The sequence below is a fragment of the Staurois parvus genome, unplaced genomic scaffold (assembly GCF_062004578.1).
Source record: "Staurois parvus isolate SC_StPar_1 unplaced genomic scaffold, SC_StPar_1.0 ptg000051l, whole genome shotgun sequence".
Classification (NCBI taxonomy): Eukaryota; Metazoa; Chordata; class Amphibia; order Anura; family Ranidae; genus Staurois; species Staurois parvus.
The window spans coordinates 572,272-594,279 of NW_028317847.1; the positions used below are offsets into that span (position 1 = coordinate 572,272).

The following is a 22,008-nucleotide window of genomic DNA, read 5'->3' on the forward strand; positions in this document are numbered from 1 at the left end:
GAATTATTGATTTAAGAAGTGGACTATGTATTATTTTAGATATATAACGATTTAAGTGTTTTCAGTGCACCATTCTTTCCATGACATGACAAGACTGTACATAAGACATTGAATTTTAAATAACATCACGGAATGGGCAAGGACTGAATAAAAATGATCCTCATATGGGTATCTGGAAGACGGTGTTCTGATGAACAGATTGCGAGATGAATCTGCTTGTAAATCCGTAATAGACAGATTAGTAACAGATCTTTATTAGACAAATATATTAATATTCAAACTAAAAGTGTTTTTTGTCTGCAAAAAAAAATGAATTCTACCAGTATTATCTTGTCCACCAATTTCTGTAAAGAACTGAAATACATAGAAAATGTCGATAGGATTTCGGTATAATTAACCTGGCTGTGTGCAGTCCTTATTGCACTAATCTCGGCATTTGCAGAATGTCAAACCGATAAGACAGCCTGGCTCTGGCAGAGACCCCGGTCTGATGGTTATGTGAGGTAAGCACTCTCTACTTCCCAGACAGAAAGAGAATAGTAGCTGCAGCACAGAGCTCCCATGGGACTACAGAATCAAGGATGGAACAAGAAACAGTGAAGTACGGTAAGTTCTGATTCTACATTCTGAGCATATTATATGGCTGCTCCATAATGAAATGTACACGGGCAAAAGAGATTAAGGGCTGGTTCACACCAGATGCAGTCCAGGGCATTTTTATTCTCCATCAAAAACGCATGCACAGGGTTAAACATGGATTCCAATGGCCCTAGTTCACACCTGTCCAGTGCATTGCAGTGCAATTAACAAAAGTAGGACATGCTGTATTTTTTCTGTATGGAATGCATCAATAATGCATTGGAACACACAAGTCCTCAACTGAAATGAAGAAAAAAAGAAAAATGTACCAGAACGCATCAAAAACATGCATGCAAAAATGCATCCGGAACACAGTAATTGTGGTGTGAACCAACCCTAAGGGCTCGTTCTTACAGGTGGCCAGAAGGTGGTTTTTACCATCCCCCAACCACCCACTTAAAGAAGGGTATGCAGGCACCCAGGGCTGTACCCACGCAACAGCCATGGAAGGAAATTAAACTGCATTTCACATTCGACCCTGACACAACCGCACTGAAGCTGCAGGCAGTCCATGCACTTGACTTTTTAGAGTTAAAACAGGCTGTGAGGAGAAGATATTCTCACCGCCTTGCACACACTCTCTGAATCAGGAGCACACTGACAACTCATGGGGCCCCCGGGCAATAGGGGATCATGGGGCCCCTGTGTCCTTGCCCAAACTCAAAAAAGCCTATGAAAAAGGTACTAGGGGCATCTCATGGGGCCCCCTACTGACCCCAGGCCCTTGGGCAGTGCCCGAGTTTCCAAATGGTCAGTCTACCCCTGCTCTGAATAGCAATCCACTACAGATCCACTTTTCAGAGAGGCAGGAAGGGTTTCTTCACAGGAAAACAGAGAGACAACAGTTGAGCCCTTTTAAAATGTTGAATACTATTGATATGAATAATGAAAAGCATATACTTCTATAGTGTTTACTTGCCTCAGTTCAAAGTGTGAATGTGATTTCTGTCTGCTTTTTCTTCCTCTGCTATCTGCATGAGTCACTTCTGACAGTCTATGCCAACTATCGCGGGAGACAGCCCCACACCCTACAGCACACAGCAGGCGATCGACAGCCTCAGCTGTGCATGTTTCTCTCTAAGATTGTGGAAGGGGGGTATCCATTCCCTCCACTCGGATCTCTGGTTAATCTCAGCTCTCCTTTCTGTGCTGTGCAGTGTGTGATATCAGATTCCCGCCCTCTGCCTTCTGGAGCTCAGCAATGCTGTGTAAATTCTGAACTTTGAACAGATATAGAGAGAGGGCTTCAGATAAACAGGTACAACCTATGTACACTGAAAGAAGATTTGTTTCTTTTCTGTGTATCACCTGAGGCCAGTCATTTCACTGGGTATAGTGATCCAGCGATCAAATGATCCAGCATACCAAGACATTTTGGACAATTTCATGCTCCCAACTTTGTGGGAACAGTTTTGGGGATGGCCCCTTACGGTTCCAACATGACTGCACACCAGTGTACAATGCAAGCTCCATAAAGACATGGATGAGCGAGTTTGGGGTGGAGGAACTTGACTGGCCTGCACAGAGTCCTGACCTCAACCCCATAGAACACCTTTGAGATGAATTAGAGCAGAGACTTCGAGCCAGACCTTCTCATCCGACATCAGTGCCTGACCTCACAAATGTGCTTCTGGAAGAATGGTCAAACCTTCCCATAGACACACTCCTCAACCTTGTGGACAGCTGTTATTGCAAGTGGTGTATGTAGGTTTTGTGCTGCCCTAGTCAACACAAAAATTGGCCACCCCCACACCCCCCTTCGTGGAGAGAGCCTGACACTGACCAACGCCACCCCCCCACCCCCGTGAAGGAGAGAGCCTGAGACACTGACCAACAACACCCCTGCCCCCCCACCCGAGAGAGCCTTCCACTACCATTGCCATACACTGCCTTCCCTTCCTGGCGAGAGGGAGAAAGACACTCACCTTCGCAGCTCCGGACATCCTTGGGAGTGAGAAGCGGGCTCTGCATATACCGTTAAGCCGTCAAGGAGCCCACAGCCTCTCTCGGATCCTACCTGAAACCCATGCCATGTGTGTCCCTTCTTCAGTCCAGGGGGCAGCGCTGCCCTCCAGAAAAATGCGGCCCTAGGCATATGCCTTGTTTGTCTTGTTGTAAATTCCCCTGGTTATAACTGCAAAGGGCGGGGCCAACTCAATATTGAACCCTACAGACTGAGACTGGGATGCCATTAAAGCACATGTGCCTGTAAAGGCAGGCGTCCCAATACTTTTGACAATATAGTGTATATATATATATATATATATATATAATTATTTTATTATTATTATTATATATTGTATTAGGCCATATACAGTATTTCATAAGGATCTCTTGTGTCTATCATTTACAGCCAGGCAGTGGTTAGGTCTCAGCAGGTGCAGTAGCTTTCTACAGGCCAAGGAACCAGCTGCTATTCTGAAATATATATGAAAAGCCAGGGAGAGCAGAATACACACCCTGCACTACATTGTACACAGGAGGGACACCCTCCTCCTCCTCTCTCCTTGCAGAATGAAGGGAGATGGAAATGCCTGATTGAGTTGGGTAAGTGCTGGGAGTTTCCAAGTATGGCTGTAGTCCTGGGCTTTCTTATTAGATGGACATACAGAAAAAAAAGATTCAACTTTTTGACATTACATAAGCAACAATCTATTTGGTTTTAGATACACTTTAACCAGTAGAGGGAGCTCTGTATTTTACTTAGCATCAATCAATCTCTCTGCTGTAATGAATGAAGTAGACTATATCAGCCGCATAGGGAGTGCATTGTTTTCTGTGGAGTTGATTTACTAAATAAGTAGAGCATGTATAACTTTGCAAGTGCATTTTCACTTAGCTTAGTGAAGCTTTGTTCATTTGAGTAATACGATTACGTACAAGCAAAAATTCAGCTTTTTCCTTGCACATGATTGAGTATCCTTTCCAAAGTGAATGTTCACCACATTTAATGAGCTGAGCGAAGATTCTTTTTCATAGTGTAAATTCCATTGCAAAATGAATAAGCTATTGCGTTTAGTAAATCATCTTCAAAGCTGATTTACTAATAGAGTTGCGTATCTTTGCTCAATAATTTGCATGAATATTCATTGCAATGATCTAATCGTAGGCAGGTGCAGCTAGCTAGTCTGCCATTAGGTGGCTCTGTACCAGTATAGTTTCTGGTCATGACAGTGTCATCAGGTGTTAGGCCCCTTTGGGTTAGAGCCCTACTGTAGTGATGTCAGGGGTGAGTCAGGGCTCAGTTATAAGCCAGGATGGGAGCAGCCCTAGTGACTTGGGGCATGGGAGCCAAGCACCTCACACCAGCACAGATGTAACCAACACATGGAGGCCCTGTACAGGGCAGGAGGCCAAGAAAGAGTAGACCTGCACCCAGAAGAGTCGAATGTTGATTGTCTGTCTCTTATGGAGGTGCGGGCTATGGCAGATTGCAGTAGTCCTTTTAGGGCAGGCTAAGAGTTCCCTGAATGAGGCTGTTCCCCTGGAGGGTCCTGAAAGATGCGTACCTACTGAGGAGTTGGCTACAGAGAGCACAGTAATGACCCCGGGTGGAAGGAGAGACTATTAGATGACTGTGTAAAGGGCTGCATAAGCTTTCACATGTGACTGCTGTGAACCGTTCACTAAATGTGATTGACTGTGCAATGTCAAATGACTCCAGAATGTATGTCGATGCGACGTGACTGTTATGCCATTTCCTGAATTCCATCACTAAAGTGCAGCAGATCTACTAATTTGTGTGGACATACATTCCTTGGGATATAAGGATGTATAAGATATAAGTTATCTTCATGGTTTCTGGCTTGGGTCAAAATGATGTCATGCATCAAAGGAGTCTTCATGGGCATTTTTTTCTTTCACCTGGAGGAGGGGCTTTCTCAGCTAAGCACATCCTCCTGCCTGCATGCCTGAGCTAAGGGCAGATCGATTCCAGAAAGTAAATGCTACATGAATCATCTGCCCTTAGTAAAGATGGCTGTGGCTAGAGCCATGTTTTTCAAAGTGACTTCTCAACAAAATAAAGCATGGAGACATGGATGGATAGGCAAGTTTGCAAAAAAAAAAGAAACTGCACTGAAGATCAAAGTAACTGATTAAAATACAGGTAAAACATTAAAGATGGGTGAACTAATATGTACAAGAAAATTATCATTTTGTTTCATTCATTACTAAAAAGACACACTCTAGGGTGAAATTATGTTTTATTATTAACTTTAATAATCCTTCTACATCATTTTCACTCCCTGTTTTCCTTAAGAACATCTGAACTTTTTTCCTAAATATTTCTTTTCTCATTTATTCTAAGTTCAAGGTATTAAACCAAGTCTCACCATTATTGACGTTAATATGCCTGATCTTGAAACCTCCGTATTGCTGATATATTTTTAATATTTCAGTGAATCCAAAGTATAACTTGGATTTGCATTTTATTTCTCTGCTGGCAGAACGTAAAATGTCATTTGGCATTCCTTGTTTGAACTTTTAATTTTTCTTTTTTACATAAGAGAGCATCATCTCTTCTGATGAGACTTTTTTTTTTAAAGTTGTTTTTTTAATGCAATGGAAATACAATAGCTGGTTTTATTTTCATTGTATTTAAATGGAATTACAAATCAGAATTTAGAATGATCATTCTAATGTATGTGTTCTAACTTTAACTTTTCAAATTATGAGAGCTGAAATTTGATTGGTTGTCATGGGCAGCACCAGGGGCGGACTGACAACTCATGGGGCCCCGGGCAATAGGGGATCATGGGGCCCCTGTGTCATTGCCCAAACTCAAAAAAGCCCATGAAAAAGGTACCAGGGGCATCTTATGGGGCCCCCTACTGACCCCGGGCCCTCGGGCAGTGCCCGAGTTTCCAAATGGTCAGTCCGCCCCTGCCAGGAACACAGACATTCTTACAAGTACTTGCATATGTGTTACGCCCTCTGGGCTTCTTCAGTAGATCCCTCTGTCCACAGCTGTATAAGAGCTGGGGGAGGAAAGCAGCACACTGAACTTTCCAGTAAAGAATTGTGCAGGGGAAAGGGGGGCATGTCAGGACAAATCTCACCATTGCAGGAGAGCAGACCCAGCATAGCTAGACAACTGACCATGGTGTGTTCCCATGTTGGTGTAGTCAGTCTTAATAGGAATTCAGAGGGACTGACAGGAACACCAGGAATATCACACAAAGGAAGCAATACAAAGAGAATGGGATACTTTTTCATACAAGTTCATAGTACAGCAGGCACATATCAGGAATATCAGGAATATGAAATGTTGGATTTACAAATTCTTTAAGGAAGGCATTCGATTTTAAACTGGAACTCTTCTTTAAATCTGTCTTATTGTCGAGTTTTGTCCTCACTTCCTTTTTGGGAAACACAACAGTAAGTAAGAGAAAATCTCTAACAAATCCCCACATAGATATCTGTTGTTGGAGTAGTTGTCCCCATTATATTTTCAATCTCTTTCTTTCCCAGTGGCTACTGAAAATTGTTAAATGACCCATCACTTTCTGATCACAAGATAAAAAAAATGAGTTTTGGCTTTAGCTATACTTTAAAACCTGTAGCGCGAATACAAAAAAAGGTCATCTTTTATATTTTATATATAGATGAAAGGGCACTGTATGTGTTTTGGGAGTGATCTAGGGAACCGTAGTGTCCCAGAAGGGAAAGGGATTTTGGCATAGCCGAGCAACCTATATCTGAAGTTTCAGCACTCACTAGTTCAAAGCACTTAGAAACAATCATCTGCTTTGAACACTGTAATGCCAGGCCGCTGAGTTCAAGTGCAACCATTGTTTTAACATTTGTCATTCTCAAGCTGGTCCCTAAATTAATAAGAATGCCGGGATCGGTGCCATTAATCTCAATCTGCACTCGCCGTTCCTGCACATTTTCTCTCTCTGTGAAGATGTTCTATTTATCATACAGTAAGGTGTCACTCTGTGCTCTCATTGCAATGCCGGCTATGATGCCATCATTTTTCTTCACTGTTTCATGAGTTATCTGGGTTTAAAGCTCCAGCTATCAAACACAACTTGGAAATAACTGCAAGCGATTATCTGGAAGCATTTAAAGGGCAACTGCAGGCAATGCATAAAATCAATGAGTCAGCTGCTTATGCTTTCCAGTAAAGTGTACCCCTGGGGCACAACAACTCTGTTTACTTTACATTTTAGAAAATCCTTTGTAACCTACTTGGGTTTAGAAGTAAGATTTTCACATTGCTACCAGGTAGGATTCCAGCTTCTGGTCACGTGATTCTGTTCTCTGCAGCATCCATCTCTGAGAAATACAGACGAGGGGGTGCATAACCTAGAAAATGTTGCCTGCAATTTCATATGATCAGATTTAGGGCCATTTTTGGGAAAGGAATGCTGGCAACTAAATGCTAGATTTACATAAAATGCAGTGTAGCTTCTAGTCTTTTACAGCTTTCCTTTAGAGAATGCACACTAAATCCACAAATAAACTGATGGCATGAGATGCTTTGAGCAAAGTCTATCTGTACTTCTGTTTTTATCAAGGCCTTGTTGTTCTGCACCATCTACTCCTTTTTTTGTAATCCAGTGATACTGGGTTGAGATGCTGGAACACACATGTTGGGGGATCCTGGAACACACCTGCTGGTGATGCTGGAACACACATGTTGGGGGATCCTGGAACACACCTGCTGGTGATGCTGGAACACCCTTCCTGCTGCTTCTCACACGCAGAAAGCCTGATGTAAAAAAAACTGCAGTACTAGAAGGTTTTTATCTGTCGTCGATTAGATTAAAACTTGCCTTGGAAATGTGACATTGATTAGTGATTTAGGAAGTAGAGGCAGAGGCCTTAGGTAGTCACACCTAGTACCCTCCTACCCAGGGCTTTTTTGCCCAGAAAATAGGTGCAGAAACTCAACTATGACCCCCCAAACCCCCCGCTCTACCCCCCGAAGCACACACACACCAAACAGCATCAAATAGTGGGTGCAGTCAAATTTCACAAATAGTGGGAGGGTCTTAAAGGGGCATTAAATACCAGGAGCGTATTTCATACAGAGTGCAGCATTCAGAGGGGGGGGGGGGCGGGTGTTACATATAGAATGCAGAGTTCATGGATTCAGGGCTATGCTACACGCAGAGTTCAGGAGTGCGCTGTATACAGAGTGCAGAGTTCAGGGGTGTGCTACACACAGAGTGCAGAGTTCAACCTTCTTCTTCAGCTGCTTGCCTCTGCATCCCCCCATCCACATCTCACTTTTATCCCTCTTCAACTCTGACCTCTGCATGCAACCCCCCCTCCATTGCCCCCATCTTCTCCCCCCTTCTTAAAAGCTCCATCATCTTCCACATGTCTTGCCTTTGTTGCAGTATTAGGCCGAAGCACCCAGCCAGCTCTAGTACCTCCCCGCACACTGTAGGTGGCTCCGCCTCTCACACTTGCAGGGAGATCAAACAGTGGGGGTGCCAGCATCCACACTGCACCCCAGGCACTTGCATCTCCTTGTCCCCATCCTGCACTCAGTGGGAGCCACTCAGGAGATCAGATCTGTGGGAGTCATTGGGAGACCCCACGTGGAATAAAAATATATTTGAAATATATTTTAAAAATATTTTTCCCAAATATATTGACATATATTTGAAATACTACAATTTTGGCCATATTCAATATATTTCAATAAATATATATATATATATATATATATATATATATAATGTTGAAATGTGTTTTTATTACATAATATATGAAACATATTTGTAAAAATGCATTTTCAAATATACTGTATGTCTTTAAAAATACAAATCTACATTTTTGGAATGGATTTACAAATATATGTAAAAATATATGTTAAAATTACTTTTTATATATTAAAAAAAATCTATATAATATATATTTTTAAAAATATTTTTCATATATTTTGTAATATATAAAAACACATTTCAACATGCAGTATATATATATATATATATATAGAGAGAGAGAGAGAGAGAGAGAGAGAGAGAGAGAGAGAGAGAGAAATATATTCTGAAATATATTGAATATGGCCAAAATTGTAGTATTTCAAATATATGTCAATATATTTGGGAAGAATATTTTTAAAATATATTTCAAATATATTTTTCTTCCATATGGGACATGCTGTCACTTATAAACACAAAAGCTGGTCTGGAGGGTCTGAGTCAGAGGTGGTTGCATCAAGTTCCAGCTGAAAAAAAACCCTGCTCCTACCTACCCAGTGAGGAAGTATGTGTAAGTTCTGTAGATGCAATAAGGGCTGGTTCACCCCAGATGCAGTCCAGTGCATTTTTATTCTGCATCAAAAGTGAATGGACAGTGTTTAACATGTATTCCAATGGACCTAGTTCACACCAGTGCAGTGTGTTCAATTGCAGTCCAGTCAACAAAAGTAGAACATGTTGCATTTTTTCTGTATTGAACACATCTGGAACATGGCAAAGTGCATAAAAAACACACCGGAATGCACATGTTCTCAATTGTCCTCAACTGAGATGAAGAAACAAAAGAGGGGAAAAAAGGACCTGAACGTAATCCATCAAAAACCCACCGTAATCCATCAAAAACCCATATACAGAACCTTATTGAAATGCAGAAATTGTGGTGTGAAGCAACCCTGAATCTATTGTAGACACAGCTATAGTATGCTGGAAGCTCAGTGGTTTCACTGATGTCAGTGCCCTTATACAGACACAAGCCCATACTGAGGAAATACAGACACAAGCCCATACTGAGGAAATATGGAGGAATATGGACATGTGTTTATATAAGGCACTGATGTCACCAGCATCCTACCCCTTTGGCTACATGTGCTGCGGGGAAGGGACTGACACAGCCCACAGTTCACTTGAGTGAAAAAAAGCATGACTTGGAAGTTGGATAGAGATGAGTTTGGGGGGTGCCTATGATCATCTCCACTGCGTAGGAGCTCCCCTAATCGAACATATTAGTGCGTTAATGTGTAATATTCTACCATACAATAAAACGTGTTATGATATGAAACAACAAACCCATGAAGATGATACTGTAACAAAAATGCAAATTGAAAAGCTACCAATACTAAAAGGTCTAGATACGACTTTATTGCAATAAAAGTCAGGGGGGGACAATCCAAAGAGTTTCAAGAGTGGAAAAACTACACCTTCATCAGGGCTTGTTTGAGAACAATGGGATTGGACTGGAAGTGAAGTGGACCTTTAATGGAACAGTATTTCTTCCAGTGTGACTACAAGCACAGGTCTTGTCAGCAGATGGTTGACAAATGCATTGGCTACTCTTTGGATCATCCCCCTGACTTGTATTGGAATGTATCTTGACCATTTAGCAGTTGTGTGGCGCTTCAATTTCCATTTTTGTTACATTACACCACAAATCAAGGAGAATGTGGGGATCGTCTGGGGTGAAGAAGCCGCCTGACCAGGAACCAGAAAACTTCCATGAACATCAATAGTTTAAGACAGCGACACCAGTAAGACAAACATACGGGTCTAGCGCTATTTTTCCACTTATCGTAACAAAGATGATACTGTCAGTAAAGTCGTCTCAGATGTTGAGAACGATCCTACATTATTTATTACCAAGCAATGGATATTTAGAATAAACAAATGATTCAGACGATTGTAGCTCAGGTGAAGCAGTCATCAAAAAATGAGTGTAGGTCCACCAGGATTTAAATGTTTTCCAAATGTTCTTTCAGCTGCTCATTTAAATGGATAACACATTAATTTCAGAATAATGATAGCACAGTTGTCAGAGTTTCATTTGACGGTGACAAAGTTTGGCTTTTAGTTTCTCTGACAGAGCCATGTTCTCAGTCCGTGGTCACTGGGCAACTCCACATTTCACCCACAGAAAAAAAAAATCATATGCGCTTTTTTCGGTTCATGCTTTTCATTAAAAGTAAACTCCAGGTCAATATAAGAGACACAAATGAATGCAGCTGTGTAATCATTATCGCACCATTAAATGTATTTTTTAAATGCAAGCAATATGCTGTATCTAAATTTAACTCACAATCTTTAGTTCGGCAAAACTCACAGTGGAGTGAGGAAAAATAGCACAAGGAGCAAGTCACTTGACCTGCAGGACTCATGAGCTAAGAAAAGATAGGAGGAAAGAGCTGAGTGTCAGACACATGGGCTCATTAGTCCGCTGCTCCACTGACCAGTCACAGGCTGAGGGAGGGAGAAGACCTGTAAGCAGGGGCGGACTGACAACTCATGGGGCCCCCGGGCAATAGGGGATCATGGGGCCCCTGTGTCCTTGCCCAAACTCAAAAAAGCCTATGAAAAAGGTACCAGGGGCATCTCATGGGGCCCCCTACTAACCCCGGGCCCTCGGGCAGTGCCCGAGTTTCCAAATGGTCAGTCCGCCCCTGCCTGTAAGTATTACTTAACTGCAACAGAGAAAAATCAGGTCTCCTTCTCTGCTAGGGTAGACTATGCTCTGTGGTAGAGCTGAGTGTTGAAAGGGCTCCCTACCAACAGGGTTATTAAGCCATTTCCTGGACCTGTATGGGGCCTCACATCCTTCTCATCTTTTCTATGGCATTATTCCGAAGCTCTATGCCATTCCCACCTGTTCTGCAGTACAAACACTTCATGGTTCCACTACTTAGTCCCTTGGCTTAGATAAGAGTACTCAACACTTTACTTCTGAGGCCTCTGCTGCTCTGTGGTTACAAGCCCAGTTCCCAAGCTGTCATGTCTCACACCCAGGGGCGTATTTACCACAAGGCAAACAAGACATTTGCCTAGGGCGGCATTTTTTCAGTGGGGCAGCAGTATTTTTCAGGGGACAGCGGCATTTTTCAGAGGGGCAGCAGCAGCATTTTTCAGGGGCAGCTGCATTTTTCAGGGGGGCAGCAGCAGCGTTTTTCAGGGGGGCAGCAGCAGCAGCATTTTTCAGGGGGGCAGCAGCACTTTTCAGGGGGGCAACAGCATTTTTCAGGGGGCATTGTCATTTTTCAGGGGGGCAGCAGCATTTTTCAGGGATGCAGAGCCGCCCCTGAAAAAAGGGATGGAAGAAAGGACACACACAGCATGGGGACCAGGTGAGATCAGAGAGAGGCTGCAGGCTGCTTAATGGTGTATGCAAAGCCTGACTCTTGTTCCCGGGGATGTCTGGAGCTGTGAAGGTGAGTGTCTTCTCTCTCATCAGGATGTGGGGGGGTTGCCAGTGTGTATGGGGCGGTGGTAGTAGGTGGTTCTCTCGGGTGGGGGGGGGGTGCTGTTGGTCAATGTCAGCCTCTTATCATGGGGGAGGGGGTGTTTGTCAGTGTCAGGGTCTCTCCGTGGGGTGGGGGGGAGCTTATTTTTGTGTTGCCTAGGGCAGCACAAAACCTACATACACCACTGCTCACACCTGGGGTCATGCTAACTGGCTGCCACTTAGGGTCCTAGTGCCCAACCTGTGCGGCCCTTGGACCACAGCAGTCTGTAGTGGGAACATTGATTAGGTATAGAGATGAGCGAATCGAAGTATCCGAAGTGGAATTCGAGTCGAATATCGGAAAAATTTCGATTCGTGCCGAATCCGAAAAATAGCCTAATTCGGACGCGCGAATCGAAATTTTTCAGAAAATGGCGGCTGACATGTGCGGCGACGGAGCGGGGATGTCTGGGAAGGCGCGCAGACAAGGCGCGCTGACCCATAATGCATTCCTCAACTACATGTGATCGCATCAGCCTATCAGCAGCCAGCCAGCCAGCACTGTGTAATGGTCGAGCTATAAATAGCGGCCATTTTGGAATTCTTCATTTGCCTGCAGTTATTGAACAGAGGCAGACCGCTCTGTACTAGGGACAGGGACAGAGTTAGGGCCACAGAAACGATAATTGGGGACAGAGAAAAGTTACTTAGGGACAGAGAACCATTACTCAGGGACACAGACTTGTTAATGAGGGCCACAGAATCGTTATTTAGGGACAAAGAAACGCTAGTTAGGGCCACAGAATTCATAATCAGGGACAGACAGAATTGTTACTCAGTGCCAGAGAATTGTTACTTAGGGCCACAGAAACGTTATTAGGGCCACAGAATTGTTACTCAGGGACAGACAGAATTGTTACTGAGTGCCAGAGAATTGTTACTCAGGGACAGACAGAATTGTTACTGAGTGCCAGAGAATTGTTACTTAGGGCCACAGAAACTTTAATTAGGGCCACAGAATTTTTACTCAGGGACAGACAGAATTGTTACTGAGTGCCAGAGAATTGTTACTCAGGGACAGACAGAATTGTTACTGAGTGCCAGAGAATTGTTACTCAGGGCCACAGAAACTTTACTTAGGGCCACAGAATTTTTACTCAGGGACAGACAGAATTGTTACTGAGTGCCAGAGAATTGTTACTCAGGGACAGACAGAATTGTTACTGAGTGCCAGAGAATTGTTACTTAGGGCCACAGAAACTTTACTTAGGGCCACAGAATTGTTACTCGCACAGACACAGAATTGTTACTCGCACAGACACAGAATTGTTACTGAAGGCCACAGAACTGTTACTTAGGGCCACAGAATTGTTACTCGCACAGACACAGAATTGTTACTCGCACAGACACAGAACTGTTACTGAGGGCCACAGAACTGTTACTTAGGGACAAAGAAACGCTAGTTAGGGCCACAGAATTCATACTCAGGGACAGACAGAATTGTTACAGAGTGCCAGAGAATTGTTACTCAGGGACAGACAGAATTGTTACGGAGTGCCAGAGAATTGTTACTCAGGGACAGACAGAATTGTTACTGAGTGCCAGAGAATTGTTACTTAGGGCCACAGAAACTTTAATTAGGGCCACAGAATTTTTACTCAGGGACAGACAGAATTGTTACTGAGTGCCAGAGAATTGTTACTCAGGGACAGACAGAATTGTTACCGAGTGCCAGAGAATTGTTACTCAGGGACAGACAGAATTGTTACTGAGTGCCAGAGAATTGTTACTTAGGGCCACAGAAACTTTAATTAGGGCCACAGAATTTTTACTCAGGGACAGACAGAATTGTTACTGAGTGCCAGAGAATTGTTACTCAGGGACAGACAGAATTGTTACCGAGTGCCAGAGAATTGTTACTCAGGGACAGACAGAATTGTTACTGAGTGCCAGAGAATTGTTACTTAGGGCCACAGAAACTTTAATTAGGGCCACAGAATTTTTACTCAGGGACAGACAGAATTGTTACTGAGTGCCAGAGAATTGTTACTCAGGGACAGACAGAATTGTTACTGAGTGCCAGAGAATTGTTACTTAGGGCCACAGAAACTTTAATTAGGGCCACAGAATTTTTACTCAGGGACAGACAGAATTGTTACTGAGTGCCAGAGAATTGTTACTCAGGGACAGACAGAATTGTTACCGAGTGCCAGAGAATTGTTACTCAGGGACAGACAGAATTGTTACTGAGTGCCAGAGAATTGTTACTTAGGGCCACAGAAACTTTAATTAGGGCCACAGAATTTTTACTCAGGGACAGACAGAATTGTTACTGAGTGCCAGAGAATTGTTACTCAGGGACAGACAGAATTGTTACCGAGTGCCAGAGAATTGTTACTCAGGGACAGACAGAATTGTTACTGAGTGCCAGAGAATTGTTACTTAGGGCCACAGAAACTTTAATTAGGGCCACAGAATTTTTACTCAGGGACAGACAGAATTGTTACTGAGTGCCAGAGAATTGTTACTCAGGGACAGACAGAATTGTTACGGAGTGCCAGAGAATTGTTACTCAGGGCCACAGAAACTTTACTTAGGGCCACAGAATTTTTACTCAGGGACAGACAGAATTGTTACTGAGTGCCAGAGAATTGTTACTCAGGGACAGACAGAATTGTTACTGAGTGCCAGAGAATTGTTACTCAGGGACAGACAGAATTGTTACTGAGTGCCAGATAATTGTTACTCAGGGCCCCAGAAACTTTACTTAGGGCCACAGAATTTTTACTCAGGGACAGACAGAATTGTTACTGAGTGCCAGAGAATTGTTACTCAGGGACAGACAGAATTGTTACTGAGTGCCAGAGAATTGTTACTTAGGGCCACAGAAACTTTAATTAGGGCCACAGAATTTTTACTCAGGGACAGACAGAATTGTTACTGAGTGCCAGAGAATTGTTACTCAGGGACAGACAGAATTGTTACGGAGTGCCAGAGAATTGTTACTCAGGGACAGACAGAATTGTTACTGAGTGCCAGAGAATTGTTACTTAGGGCCACAGAAACTTTAATTAGGGCCACAGAATTTTTACTCAGGGACAGACAGAATTGTTACTGAGTGCCAGAGAATTGTTACTCAGGGACAGACAGAATTGTTACCGAGTGCCAGAGAATTGTTACTCAGGGACAGACAGAATTGTTACTGAGTGCCAGAGAATTGTTACTTAGGGCCACAGAAACTTTAATTAGGGCCACAGAATTTTTACTCAGGGACAGACAGAATTGTTACTGAGTGCCAGAGAATTGTTACTCAGGGACAGACAGAATTGTTACGGAGTGCCAGAGAATTGTTACTCAGGGCCACAGAAACTTTACTTAGGGCCACAGAATTTTTACTCAGGGACAGACAGAATTGTTACTGAGTGCCAGAGAATTGTTACTCAGGGACAGACAGAATTGTTACGGAGTGCCAGAGAATTGTTACTCAGGGACAGACAGAATTGTTACTGAGTGCCAGAGAATTGTTACTTAGGGCCACAGAAACTTTAATTAGGGCCACAGAATTTTTACTCAGGGACAGACAGAATTGTTACTGAGTGCCAGAGAATTGTTACTCAGGGACAGACAGAATTGTTACCGAGTGCCAGAGAATTGTTACTCAGGGACAGACAGAATTGTTACTGAGTGCCAGAGAATTGTTACTTAGGGCCACAGAAACTTTAATTAGGGCCACAGAATTTTTACTCAGGGACAGACAGAATTGTTACTGAGTGCCAGAGAATTGTTACTCAGGGACAGACAGAATTGTTACGGAGTGCCAGAGAATTGTTACTCAGGGCCACAGAAACTTTACTTAGGGCCAGAGAATTTTTACTCAGGGACAGACAGAATTGTTACTGAGTGCCAGAGAATTGTTACTCAGGGACAGACAGAATTGTTACGGAGTGCCAGATAATTGTTACTCAGGGCCCCAGAAACTTTACTTAGGGCCACAGAATTTTTACTCAGGGACAGACAGAATTGTTACTGAGTGCCAGAGAATTGTTACTCAGGGACAGACAGAATTGTTACTGAGTGCCAGAGAATTGTTACTTAGGGCCACAGAAACTTTACTTAGGGCCACAGAATTGTTACTCGCACAGACACAGAATTGTTACTCGCACAGACACAGAATTGTTACTGAGGGCCACAGAACTGTTACTTGGGGCCACAGAAACGTTAATCAGGGACACAGAATTGTTACTGAGGGCCACAGAACTGTTACTTAGGGCCACAGAATTGTTACTCGCACAGACACAGAATTGTTACTCAGGGACACAGAATTGTTACTCAGGGACACATAATCGTTTAATTAAAGAGTATGTCAGACAACATGCAGAGGAGTGGCAGAGGAGGCAATGTTTTAGGAGCGAGCAGACGTGGCAGCAGAGGAAGGGGTCGAGGCAGCACTATTCGCAGCCAGAGGCCAGTGCTCCCGGTGTCATCCAGCGGTCGTGTCTCCACCGACAACCCTGCCGTCGTCGATTGGTTGGCTCGGTCGTCTTCCTCTTCCCAGGTCACCTCTGACACCTACAGCCAACGGTCGGTGGGTACGTCAGACACAACCGTTAGTTGGCATGGCCCGGGACCAAGCCCACTGAAATCACGTGTCCTCTACCTGCCCCTGTCCTTTGGTGTTCCCTCACCAAGCGAAGTATCGCATGCTGTGGGCTCAGCCCCACTGTACAGTGAGGAAGAGCTAACAGAGGGCGGTCAGGAACGGGGGGAGACATCCGCCTTTTCAGCAGCCAGGCGAAGAAGTAGTGGCGAGGAGAGTGGCTCGGTAGCCGGTCTAGAGACAGGTCTGTCTCCTGACCCAGACGCAGCCGAGGGGGCTAGTAGTGAGGCGGAGACCCTACTTGATGATGAGGAGGTTGATCGCACTTGGCAGCCTCGTCGTCATCAGGCAATTTCTTCCGCATCATCAGGAGAAGAGGGTGGCAGCTTGGCAGCGAGCAAAACAGTCGGTGGGTTGCCCAGGAGACAGCAGCAGGGTCGCAGCAGTGTCAGTGGAGCCAAACGTCCACGGAGTAGAGCACCAGCTCCACTGCAGCCTACCACCACGGCCAGTAGTGGTGCCGGTGTGCACGGAGGAAGCAGCAGTCAGCCAGTGAGGAGTATCGGGGGCAAAGTTTCCTACTCGGCGGTGTGGCAATTTTTCGTCAAGCCGCCCGAGGAAGTAAACGTAGCCGTATGTCGACTATGTGGCCAGAAAGTCAAGCGTGGCCAGGGGGCCCATGTTGGGACTACAGCGTTGCGGCAGCATATGCAGCGTCGCCATTTGGTGGCCTGGGAAAACCGTGATAAAGATACGGCGGTTCTGCCCGCCCCAGCCCCCGCTCCATCACCCGCTCCGTTACTTGCTCCGTCACCCGACGTCAATCGCCCTCCATCAGCCAGTCAAGGCTCCAACACCTCTGCTGAGGGGAGTTGTCGCTCGTTGGCATCTTCCGCTCGTTCAGATGCTCCTTCTCCTGCTACTCCTCTTCACGGATTCCGTCAGCAGTCTTTCTTGGAATCCGTTTCCAAGAGACAACAGTTTGCGAGCACGCACCCGACGGTGCAAAAGCTGAACGTCCTCCTGTCCAAGTTGCTGGTGCTGCAGTCCCTCCCTTTCCAAGTGGTGGACTCAGCACCTTTCAGAGAAATGATGGCTTGTGCCGAGCCGCGGTGGAGAGTGCCAAGCCGTCATTTCTTCGCCAAAAAGGCAGTGCCAGCCCTGCATTCACATGTAGAAGACATGGTGGGCCAGTCTTTGAGCATGTCGGTCTCTGCCAAAGTGCACGGCAGCGCCGACGTGTGGAGCTGTAACTACGGTCAGGGACAGTACATGTCATTTACGGCCCACTGGGTGAACGTGGTGCCGTCACAGCCGCACCAGCAACTTGGACAGGTCACGCCACTTTTGCCTCCACGTTTGCACGTCCTTGGTCCGGCAAAGATGTCCGCCTCTACCACCTCTTCTTCCGCCGTGTCCTCAGCCGCCACCCCCGTGCCAAGTCCCATTACCCGACCGGCATATCACATGTGCAGGGCGCAACGGTGTCACGCTGTTCTGCACCTGGTATGCCTTGGCGAACGTAGTCACACAGGGGAGGAACTTCTGAGTGTAATGAACAGAGAAATCGACAGATGGCTGTCTCCGCGCAAACTGAAGATCGGAACCATGTTGACCGACAACGGAAAGAACATGGTGTCTGCTCTGCGTCAAGGAAGGTTGTGCCATGCGCCATGCATGGCTCACGTGTTCAATCTGGTTGTCAAGCGGTTCTTAAAATCCACCATCCCACTGCAAGACATCCTTAAAATGTCACGTAAACTTTGCATGCATTTCAGCCATTCCTACACCGCAAAGCACACCCTCCTTGAGCTGCAGCGGCAGAACGGAATTCCACAGCATCGCCTGATCTGCGACGTTGCAACAAGGTGGAATTCAACCCTACACATGTTAGACCGCCTTTACGAACAGCGAAAGGCCATCACCGATTTCCTGATGTTACAAGCGGATAAAGGTACTCCCCTGTGTAACTTCGATGTCAGCCATTGGCAGCTCATGCGTGACACCTGCCGCTTGCTCAGGCCCTTTGAGGAGGCCACGCTATTCGTGAGTCGGCAGGACTATGGGATGAACGACGTCATTCCTCTGTTGCACGTCCTTGAACAAATGCTGTTAACAATGGCTGGTCAGGGTGCGGTAGACGTGGCGCACAGATCTCAACGCCACATGACCCCTGTGGGGGCAGGACAGGAAGAAGAGGAGGAGGTAGAGGAGGACATTTGTGCTCAGGAATTATTGAGTGAAATGGGTGGTTTTTCCACTCAGCGGACAGGAGTGGAGGAGCAGGAGCATCTGGTAGAGGAGGAGGAGGAGGAGGAGACAGAGGACCCAGACGCACCGTGGCAGTATGCTGTGGAGATGGAGGCAGGGAGTCCCTCGCATTCCTTGGCACAAATGGCCCATAGCATGCTCGGTTGCCTGCGTAGCGACAGCCGAATAATAACCATCAGACAGAGGGATGACTTTTGGCTGTCCACCTTGTTGGACCCTCGCTACCGTTCCAAAATGGTGGCCTTTTTCACACCTGCTGAGAGGGAGGCCAAAATAACGTACTATAAAAACCACCTATGTAGTCAGTTGGTCTCTGCCTTTGTGCGCCAACGTCCATCCTCAGACACTGTGGGCCCTGTGCGCTCGCGTTCCGCTGCCATGGCAGCAGGGGAGGGGTGGGGTGGTAGGAGCAGTGGCAGCTCCACCAGCAGCAGCTGCCTCAGTCTGCAGTCGATGATGAGTAGCTTTCTTCACCAGCGCAGTGAGGAAACTACTAACCAGCCGCAGCAGCAGCAGCAGCATCAGGTGGACCTGGAGCAGGACCTCAAACAACAGGCTTGGGCCTACTTGGAGAGCACCCTGCCAACCGAGGTAGACAATCCCCTTGACTACTGGGCAACGAAACTTGACCTTTGGCCCCAACTAGCTGAATTTGCCCTTGAAAGGCTGTCATGCCCAGCCAGTAGCGTGGCATCGGAGCGCGTGTTTAGTGCGGCAGGAGGTATTGTAACTCCGCGGAGGACACGACTGTCCACCCAAAGTGTGGAGAGACTCACGTTTGTGAAAATGAATCAGGCGTGGATTAGTCTGGATTTCAAACCACCAGTTCCTGACACAACTGACTAAATCCGCCATGAATCATGCCTCAAACATGTGCCACTTTGAGGTCTCCTCACACACTGCTGGTGTGTAGAATTTTTTGACATAGGGTGCTGGCAGATTATGGGCCTCCTATAGCTGCTGCCAGGCCCCTAATCTGCCATAGGCCCCTATATACCGCTTCCTCATGCTGCTGCCAGGTCCAGAGTCTCTCATGCCATGTGCCACTTTCAGGTCTCCTCACACTGCTGGTGTGTAGAATTTTTTGACATAGGGTGCTGGCAGATTACGGGCCTCCCATAGCTGCTGCCAGGCCCCTAATCTGCCATAGGCCCCTATATACCGCCTCCTCATGCTGCTGCCAGGTCCAGAGTCTGTCATGGGTCCCTGTACGGCCTCCCATTGCTGCTGTCTCCATCGCCACACTCTGCCATGTGCCACTTTCAGGTCTCCTCACACTGCTGGTGTGTTGAATTTTTTGACATAGGGTGCTGGCAGATTATGGGCCTCCTATAGCTGCTGCCAGGCCCCTAATCTGCCATAGGCCCCTATATACCGCTTCCTCATGCTGCTGCCAGGTCCAGAGTCTCTCATGCCATGTGCCACTTTCAGGTCTCCTCACACTGCTGGTGTGTAGAATTTTTTTGACATAGGGTGCTGGCAGATTAAGGGCCTCCCATAGCTGCTGCCAGGCCCCTAATCTGCCATGGGCCCCTATATACCGCCTCCTCATGCTGCTGCCAGGTCCAGAGTCTGTCATGGGTCCCTGTACGGCCTCCCATTGCTGCTGTCTCCATCGCCACACTCTGCCATGTGCCACTTTCAGGTCTCCTCACACACTGCTGGTGTGTAGAATTTTTTGACATAGGGTGCTGGCAGATTAAGGGCCTCCCATAGCTGCTGCCAGGCCCCTAATCTGCCATGGGCCCCTATATACCGCCTCCTCATGCTGCTGCCAGGTCCAGAGTCTGTCATGGGTCCCTGTACGGCCTCCCATTGCTGCTGTCTCCATCGCCACACTCTGCCATGTGCCACTTTCAGGTCTCCTCACACACTGCTGGTGTGTAGAATTTTTTGACATAGGGTGCTGGCAGATTATGGGCCTCCCATTGCTGCTGCCAGGCCCCTAATCTGCCATAGGCCCCTATATACCGCTTCCTCATGCTGCTGCCAGGTCCAGAGTCTCTCATGCCATGTGCCACTTTCAGGTCTCCTCACACTGCTGGTGTGTAGAATTTTTTGACATAGGGTGCTGGCAGATTACGGGCCTCCCATAGCTGCTGCCAGGCCCCTAATCTGCCATAGGCCCCTATATACCGCCTCCTCATGCTGCTGCCAGGTCCAGAGTCTGTCATGGGTCCCTGTACGGCCTCCCATTGCTGCTGTCTCCATCGCCACACTCTGCCATGTGCCACTTTCAGGTCTCCTCACACTGCTGGTGTGTTGAATTTTTTGACATAGGGTGCTGGCAGATTATGGGCCTCCTATAGCTGCTGCCAGGCCCCTAATCTGCCATAGGCCCCTATATACCGCTTCCTCATGCTGCTGCCAGGTCCAGAGTCTCTCATGCCATGTGCCACTTTCAGGTCTCCTCACACTGCTGGTGTGTAGAATTTTTTTGACATAGGGTGCTGGCAGATTAAGGGCCTCCCATAGCTGCTGCCAGGCCCCTAATCTGCCATGGGCCCCTATATACCGCCTCCTCATGCTGCTGCCAGGTCCAGAGTCTGTCATGGGTCCCTGTACGGCCTCCCATTGCTGCTGTCTCCATCGCCACACTCTGCCATGTGCCACTTTCAGGTCTCCTCACACACTGCTGGTGTGTAGAATTTTTTGACATAGGGTGCTGGCAGATTAAGGGCCTCCCATAGCTGCTGCCAGGCCCCTAATCTGCCATGGGCCCCTATATACCGCCTCCTCATGCTGCTGTCAGGTCCAGAGTCTGTCATGGGTCCCTGTACGGCCTCCCATTGCTGCTGTCTCCATCGCCACACTCTGCCATGTGCCACTTTCAGGTCTCCTCACACACTGCTGGTGTGTAGAATTTTTTGACATAGGGTGCTGGCAGATTATGGGCCTCCCATTGCTGCTGCCAGGCCCCTAATCTGCCATAGGCCCCTATATACCGCTTCCTCATGCTGCTGCCAGGTCCAGAGTCTCTCATGCCATGTGCCACTTTCAGGTCTCCTCACACTGCTGGTGTGTAGAATTTTTTGACATAGGGTGCTGGCAGATTAAGGGCCTCCCATAGCTGCTGCCAGGCCCCTAATCTGCCATAGGCCCCTATATACCGCCTCCTCATGCTGCTGCCAGGTCCAGAGTCTGTCATGGGTCCCTGTACGGCCTCCCATTGCTGCTGTCTCCATCGCCACACTCTGCCATGTGCCACTTTCAGGTCTCCTCACACTGCTGGTGTGTTGAATTTTTTGACATAGGGTGCTGGCAGATTATGGGCCTCCTATAGCTGCTGCCAGGCCCCTAATCTGCCATAGGCCCCTATATACCGCTTCCTCATGCTGCTGCCAGGTCCAGAG

General features: G+C 46.5%; 1 long non-coding RNA gene across 1 annotated transcript in view; it reads left to right on the forward strand.

The window, feature by feature from the left end:
- The first annotated feature begins 532 nt into the window (after positions 1 to 532).
- LOC149470164 (uncharacterized) overlaps positions 533 to 22,008 on the forward strand; it is a 126,395-nt gene continuing 104,919 nt past the window's right edge. Inside the window, exon 1 of the long non-coding RNA XR_016310136.1 lies at positions 533 to 606. This is a non-coding gene — a long non-coding RNA (uncharacterized LOC149470164). The remainder of the gene's footprint in view (positions 607 to 22,008) is intronic.